Source organism: Aedes albopictus, chromosome 2, assembly GCF_035046485.1.
Source record: "Aedes albopictus strain Foshan chromosome 2, AalbF5, whole genome shotgun sequence".
Lineage (NCBI taxonomy): Eukaryota > Metazoa > Arthropoda > Insecta > Diptera > Culicidae > Aedes > Aedes albopictus.
This window is the reverse complement of record NC_085137.1, coordinates 214,310,833-214,318,438: the sequence shown is the minus strand read 5'-3', so window position 1 is coordinate 214,318,438 and position 7,606 is coordinate 214,310,833. Positions and strand designations below refer to the sequence as shown.

Sequence of the window (7,606 nt, the reverse complement as noted above, 5' to 3'; positions counted from 1 at the left end):
TTTTTGGATAAATTTATAGAACACTACCCAAGTAACCACAAGCATTAGATCATTGCACGAATTAGACTGAATATCAACCTTTCCAATGCAAAATGCAGTAAATCCACACTTCTCATGCAATAATCCTTTAGATTGGCATTATCAATGTATTGATGCATTACATTTTTTCTTTACGTTAGGGTGCATTAAAAGGTGATATACGATAATTCAATAATTCAACACTGCAAAAACAGAATAAATGCAATGTACAAACTATCAAAGGTTGCTCTAACAATACAATTATAAAAGCTAGACTCTAATGGTAAACAAATGAAATCAAGAAGAGACTTTACGGTCAACTCTAGCAATCTTCAACACTTCTGGTTCGACTCCCGACCAACTTAATCTCCGTTTGAACCACCGATCCACGCCTTTCTTCAGCAAAACCTTTTTAGAGATGACCTTTTCTCTTTTCTGTTGCCTGCTATCGCATGTCAATAATGCTGGAAACCACAATTAGCATATGAGTAGTGTGCGAAGGGTGTTTTAATTTTCTTATATTGAATAAATATATTCTAAAATGCATTATCAGTGGTTTATCAGAATGTAATTACAGGGATTCTATTACATATGACATAGTCGTTTTGCCCTCTACAGCAATGATTGAGACAGAAGAACAGTTTCCTTTTAGTTAATGAAATACAGTGACGATTCGTTCGTTGAGAGCTCGTTAGATGGGCTGTCTCGATGGTTGAATGTTCACTGGTTGGGGCAAAACCTCGGGCAAAACCCAACTAAAAAGCGCTGTCAATGTCAAAATAGATGTCAAAACGAGTTTGACGTCTGACCGCCGTCGCATCACAGCTCCTGTATACAGAACGTTTACGTAAGTATGTGAGTGTTCCGTGACGTATTTCTCGTCACTTGCGTGTGTCTAGAGCATTTTGATCAGTTGTCAGTTGCCCCGACGAACGAACACTATTCGCTAATCGGGGCGCAGGCGTGACCCAACCAGCGAATCCGGACTGTATCTGTTTTTATCACTGCACTGAAAAAATAAATCACATATCACATGGAAAATTTCCATTACTTTGGCTATATAACTGTTATTGGATTTTTCGATGAAAATTTCTTTGGATATTTCACATGAAATCGATACGGTCTATGGAAATCATTAGGAAATCACATAACTTCTATTGGAAAATCACATAACTGCGCAAAATCTATGTGATATTCCCATAAAATTCAATGGATACGCGTATGGAAACAGTCCATGTGAAAATCAGATGAAAACAATGTAAAAACTTTTTTCAGTGTGCAGCAGAAACAGCCCAAGGCGCCAGCACTATGGAACTCATCTAGCGGTGTCCGCGGATCTATGTTTACTCTACTATCTATATTTTAAACAAGGTTTTTTTTCTGCGTGTCTCTCTCGAAGGAGATTAGAAATTTATTAGTGTGCATTGTAACAGTCCATGCCCTTCCCGTATCGCGATCAAAATTTTCTAACACTACCATACGTTACCGTATGCGTTTCCCATCGATCGCAAACGGGGTCTCGAACGTCAATCCGCTAACGCTTGCTGTCATTTTTTCCGCTCTGCTTGCGCGAGCTGTCGATCCGCGTGAAGTCGAACTGTTTGACAGTTCCAAACACGCCTTCGCTCGCGCAAGAAGCATTCGTCGCATTCTCGTTTACGTGCGGTCGGTCGGTCGTTCGTCGTTCCGTTTCAATCCGTCAGTCTGGCATTTTTGTCCTGCGAAATACGATATACGCCGCAGCAGCAGTGGGAAAAGGAGGAAAGCAATCAGAAAAATCGGATCTTCTTTCACTCCACCGTCGAAAAACGCTTGTGTCGTCGGTTCTGCGGTGCTTGCTAGTGCTCATTCAGTTCCATTTTAAACCGTGGCTCAGTCGCTTGTTCATCAATCCGCGAGATCGAATTATTTGGAAGTGCTACTACTTACCTACTGGCTTTGATCATCGTGCAGAGGAGGAGTTTTCGAGGAAATTGATCGCATTCGGTGTCGCTGGTCCCCATTTGGATACGCGGGTTAGTGTTCGGATTAGTCACTGCTTTTTGGTCGGATTCACGGGGACATCCGATCCGGTGGAACGATTCTGTGTGTGGCGGTGGGAGAGAATCGGATGTGCCCTGAATCTGGAAGGTGGAAGAAGATTTTCCTGACGTTTTCTGCTGAGGTGCCGAAGAAGAAAGTTTAGCAAAGGCGAAGAAAGAGAAAAGTGTGTGCAATGTGGAAAGGAAGAAAATCCTGCTGAAAGAGCCGAAAAGTGAAGTTTTTTGCTTGCCTGTGCCTGCCTGCCTGCCTGTGTGCGCCGCCCCGGGTGTGCAAACGTGTGAGAGGAAAAGAAATGGATTTTTTTTTTGTGCGGAGGAAAATTTCTCCGTGGTTGATATGCGGACGAACCGGGAGTTCCTCCGCGGAGGATGTTTGGACATACTGATCTTCCGGGGGCAGCATGTGGAGATGATGAAGAATGCCCCCAAAAGATTCGACGTCTGGATACCGCAAATGGATGGATGGATGAACAGCGGGAAGAATCCAGAGTGGACGGATGGGAAGTACGAGGAGACACGCAACTTGTTCTGAAGATGGGTGAGAAAGAGTGAGCAGGAGGGAAAATGATTCGAGTCGGGAAGGACTGATCGCATAAAAAATATCAAACAGGCAGGAATCACTCTTGAACAGGGAATCAGTGCTGCTAGTATGTCAGGATGGATTAAATTTTGTGGTTTTGTTTCGGATGTTCTACGCTGATAAGAATCCTCGGAACGACAACGAGTTTGTTCAAATCTATTTGGATTATTCAGGAGTTACAGTGTATCAAACAATTGTCCGTACAGCAATTTTTTGGTCAAAATAATTTTTCATTCAAATGTTTGCGTTTACACTGTGTATTCTGTGTGTCCTCGCCTTTGACGTTTTCCAATCGATACCGATCTGGTTTTATTGCCGCTGTTCTTTGTAGTGCTCTGATTGTGAAGAGTTTAATCTTGCCTGTTTTGGGTTGTGGCTACAGTTAGGATAGCTCAAATCAATCTTCAGCATAAAAGAACATCAACGATCAATCTTTGCACACATATATGCCAATTGGAACAGCCCAAGTGGCTTTAGTTCAAGAACCTTATTTTCGTAAGCAAATTTCTATCTTGAAAACCTTGTGAGCCTGGTGTTTCCGTCAGGGTTTGTTCTGGAACTTATTTAGAAATACCTTTTGGATTACCTCCCAGATTTTCTCACAAGACTCCTTTCCTTCCCAATTTTTCACGCTGTTTTTCTTGGTAATTCTTGCTGAAGTATTTGCAGAGATTCTTCCCGATTCCTATCAGAATTACCGGGATTCTTCCATGAAAATCTTCCTGAATTCCTGTTTTCCGATTCCAGAACTGTTTCCAGAGGTTTTTTTTTCGATTGTGCTTCCACACTGCAGCATAGTTGTCCCATATTCTCTGGGAATCCTTATTAATGGGTAGTACGCTGATCGCAAGGAATTTCTTGGCCTATCTCGATGCGTGTAAAATTCAGGCAAGGAATCGTTCAAGAAATAATAAAGCGTCGCTTTATTCCGGATCCTAGTACGGAGCTGAAACGAAACGTCAAATCAAATGGAGCTTGCTGTGTTAAATTTCTTGACCATTCCTATTACGGAAAAATAATGCACTGAACGAAAATTACTTGAGCGATTCCGTTTGAAGTGCATACCTCCCATAACATGGGACAACTGCTGCACATGACATCGCAGTAGGCTGCGGCTTATTTTTCAAAAGTTGTTGAAACTTGGAATTCGTAGGCTTTTCTGGATTCAAATGACGTAAAAAGAGAAACCTCTGAGTTTGAGCCAAAAATACTAAGATTTAGAGGTGGCGCAATCGCCTCAAAGTTGAATTTTCGAGTAATAAAAAGGTGGTTTCACTTCAAGTGCCATAACATTTTCAACCGATTTTCAATCTTTTTTTATGAATTTTACAAATTAAATTTCGAAAAAAATTGTAGAACATTTAATTTTTCCAAAGTCATGCAAAATATAAGGTTTTCAAGATTTAATTTATTTTTTTCTTTTTTTTTACAAAAAAATGACTTTGGGACTCGATAACTTTTTAACCGCTTGACCGATTTCAAATCTTTTGTCGTGCTTTTGTAGATATTTCTGTTGCCTATCTATGTTCTGAACAAACTATTCATCAAATTATTCACTTTTTATTAAATTATTATACTTTTTAGTATATGTAGGGGAATGAATACCCAATAGTTGACATGCAATCTTTATTATTTTAAAATTTTGTTACAATCAACTCACCAACTTGGCGTATTTTTGTTTATCTCTTAGATGGTATTATGACACCAACAGAAAAATATCAGAAGTCCAGTTACATGTTTCTATGGGTTTTGGACCGATGACAATTTAAGGACACAAGAGATGAACACCGAGAAGTAGAAAACGATTAACGAAATCAAAAAAATAATTTGACAGGATCGACTATATTTTAACATACAGGGTTCGATTGATTCAATGAAAAAAAAATAAACATACGACAACTGACTTAACGAGAAGAAAAACATTGAACCTTACCACAAAATCAAACAAGAAGACAAACACAAAGCGTGTGACCATAACACTACATAGGCAAGTCCTGACTGACTGACCAATTGAAAACTTTCCAATCTTCTGCCGTAACTTTCTGAGTCAGTTTGCAACAGTGTCTTAATGGATATCATTTTCTGCGTACGGCTGGCAAACTGCTTCTGAAAGATTACGTACTCTTTTCTATCTTCGGGTCTAGTGTAGAGGTTTCAACTCTATTCAGAGGGCAGCTAGAAACCTAACAGAAAAAAATATATTATTTTTATTTGGGAGATTTTCCGCCCTGGGCTGGCTCATCTCGATTGTTAAAGGTTCTTGCCGGATTTCTTTTGATGTTTAACCAGAGATTTCGCTCAGAGTTTCTCCTGGGACTATCCTCAGAAGATTCCTTTCGATGTTGGTCCTAGGATGTCTCTTGGAGTTTTTTTTTATTTTTCTCGGGAGTGCCTTCTGGGATTTCTACAGAAGCAATTGCTGATATTTCTCAAGGAGCTCTTGCCGTAATTTCTTTCAGAGCCTTTTCAAGCTTTTCTTCGTTGTTTTTTACCACATTGTTGGCAGTGATTCTGAGATGGTTTTCTAGGGATTACTTTCACAGCTTTTCCCGAAGTCCCGAGAAATTGTCCCGAAATTCTGGATGCTCCTTGTGGAATTTCTCCCGGTGCTCTTACAGGGATGTTTTCTCAGAATGTTTCCTGGGATAACTATTTAAGAAGAAATTCTTGTAAGAAATTCCCGAAGAAACATCGGATGGAATCCAGATGAAATCTTGCGAGAAACTCCGTGAAGACTAATTGGGGAAACCTTGAGAGGAACTTCCGAAGAAATCCTGAGAAAAACTGGGACATCTCGGATAAAAAATATTTGGGAGTAATACCGGGAGGAAATATTAAGGAAATTCAAGGAGGAACTCTGAAATCCTCTAGGAGAAATTCAGGGAGGAAATCCCACGAGAAATATCAAAAACTCTTTGGATGAACTTCTGCAAAAATCACGAGAGATGTTCAAAACTAGTTTAAGATTGAATTACATTCCATCAAAATAAGACTTGTAAAAGTTTTTTTATACCAAAAAGGGGAAGCGAGACACATCCGAAAGCATAAAGGTTATTTAGTTTCCTCCAGTTTTGTTGAAGACTATGGAAAAGGTTTTGAAGGATTTTATCATTTCTTCTTACATAAAAGAGTATCCCTTTATCTGACTTCCAGTTTGCCTGTCAATCTGGTAAGTCAACGGTTACGGCACTATATTCTATGTAACAAAAGTAGACAAAACGTTTTCAGCTAGAGAAATAGCTCTATGCGCTTTTTTAGACATACCGTATTACCCCGCTAATACGGCACCGACTGTTGTCGTATAACAGGGGTAAACTTTTAATTCGACAAACTGGTCACCCTACACCACCATGCTCATTGAAAATTGGCAACTCTATTTTTGTTTTTGTTTTGATTTCCGGATTTGTTATGAAACATAATTTCATCAAATATTGCGGTAGCGCGAATGAAAAGCTTGTTCTTTCTACGATTATCTGTAATTGTCCTTTTCATTAGGAGAAGGAAGATCTACCTAAAAGAGCTTTTCGGCTTGGAGGGATACTAATTCATCCTAGTGATCGGGTCAAATAATTAGGATTGATTCTGAATGCCACACTGAATTGTAGAGCTCAAATTAAGTCCTTGATCAGTAAGGCAACAAGTGCGTTTTGGTTATGCTCCAAAACTATTGGGAGAAAGTGAGCCTTGGAATCAAAAATGATAATGTGGATTTATACTGCTATAACCTGCCCAGAAGTGATGTATGCTTCGTTTGTCTAGTGGTAAAAACAAGAGTCTAGCACTCAATCAAAGCTTGCGTTACGTCCATTGCTGTTACAAGAGCGATGCGCAGCACTTCAACAAATTCTAGATGCGATCCTCAATCTTCTACCTTTGCATGAGTACGTTTAGAAGCAAAAAAGGAATTGCTAAAACTTGAAAGCGTTGAAAAGTTTATGTCAGGCGATCTTGTTGGTCACCTGAGCATTCCACAATACTTCCAAAATAGGCCAGTAATAAAAATGATTAAAGAATGGATGAAGCCTGTGGAGAACCATCATGTTCCCTACAAGTTGCACGAAACAACACGCGCATATTGGGAGGTCGTAGGCCACACTGTTTGCCAAGGATAAATTCTATATAGATGGTTCAAAAGATAGTACAAAAACAGGAACAGGTATCTACGGCCCTGGAATAAACATTTCAGTGGTGATGTGACACTGTCCCACGGTGCTATGTTTTAAGCAGAGATTCTTGCTATTTTGAAATGCACAAAATATTTAATATCTGCCGTGAGAGAAAATACAGATATGCTACTGTTTGTATTTTCTCAGATAGTCAAGCTGCACTAAAAGCATTGTGTGCTTACAAATGCACTTCGATGCTTGTCTGGGAATGCATTCTTTTACTGCGCAGGCTGTGCCAGTAAACTTATACTGGGTTCCAGGTCTCTGTGGCATTGAAGGGAATGAAATGGTAGGCGAGCTCGCTAGAAGTGGTGGCCCAGAACCATTTTACTTTATTTCAAATTTTACAATAAAAATGGAGCCGACCTACTGATAGGCTGAGCGTGATATCCAATCGGATGGATATTAAAACATGCAATCACACAAAACAATTTATTCAGAACACCAAATGCTTATAAAACCAAAAAGCTCTTAGAGCTCAACAAGAGAGCTCTATGTACACATACGCTGGCCTAGTAACTGAACACTACCCGAGCAGGCATCACTTGAAAAATGTTGGTCAGATTCAGAGTGATATTTGTCGTTTCTGTGATACAGAGCATCAAACATCTGCTTTGCAATTTTGATGCTTTATACACGCGCAGGCAAAGATTTCTAACTTAGTGGTTGCTTGCAACCCAGTGAGATCTGGGCTAAGGTAATTGTTCCCATCGTTGTGGTAGTACCTATTGTTGCGGTAATGGCAATTGAGCACTTTTTCGACTGATATGTTACCAAAAGGTATTTTTAATAGATGTATG

The 7,606-nt window shown here is 39.7% G+C and overlaps 1 protein-coding gene across 5 annotated transcripts in view; it reads left to right on the top strand.

Moving 5' to 3' along the window:
* Window positions 1–1,623: 1,623 nt before the first annotated feature.
* The window catches only part of LOC109420353 (nuclear receptor-binding protein homolog), a 195,194-nt gene continuing 189,211 nt past the window's right edge, over window positions 1,624–7,606 (top strand). For 3 of the 5 annotated variants that reach the window (XM_029854993.2, XM_029854985.2, XM_062851106.1), the window contains exon 1: window positions 1,625–2,033. The gene's annotated coding sequence lies outside the window, so the exon portion shown is untranslated. Of the gene's footprint in view, window positions 2,034–7,606 lie in introns of all 5 variants that reach the window. The other 2 variants (XM_029854971.2, XM_029854963.2) reach the window with 1 other exon arrangement.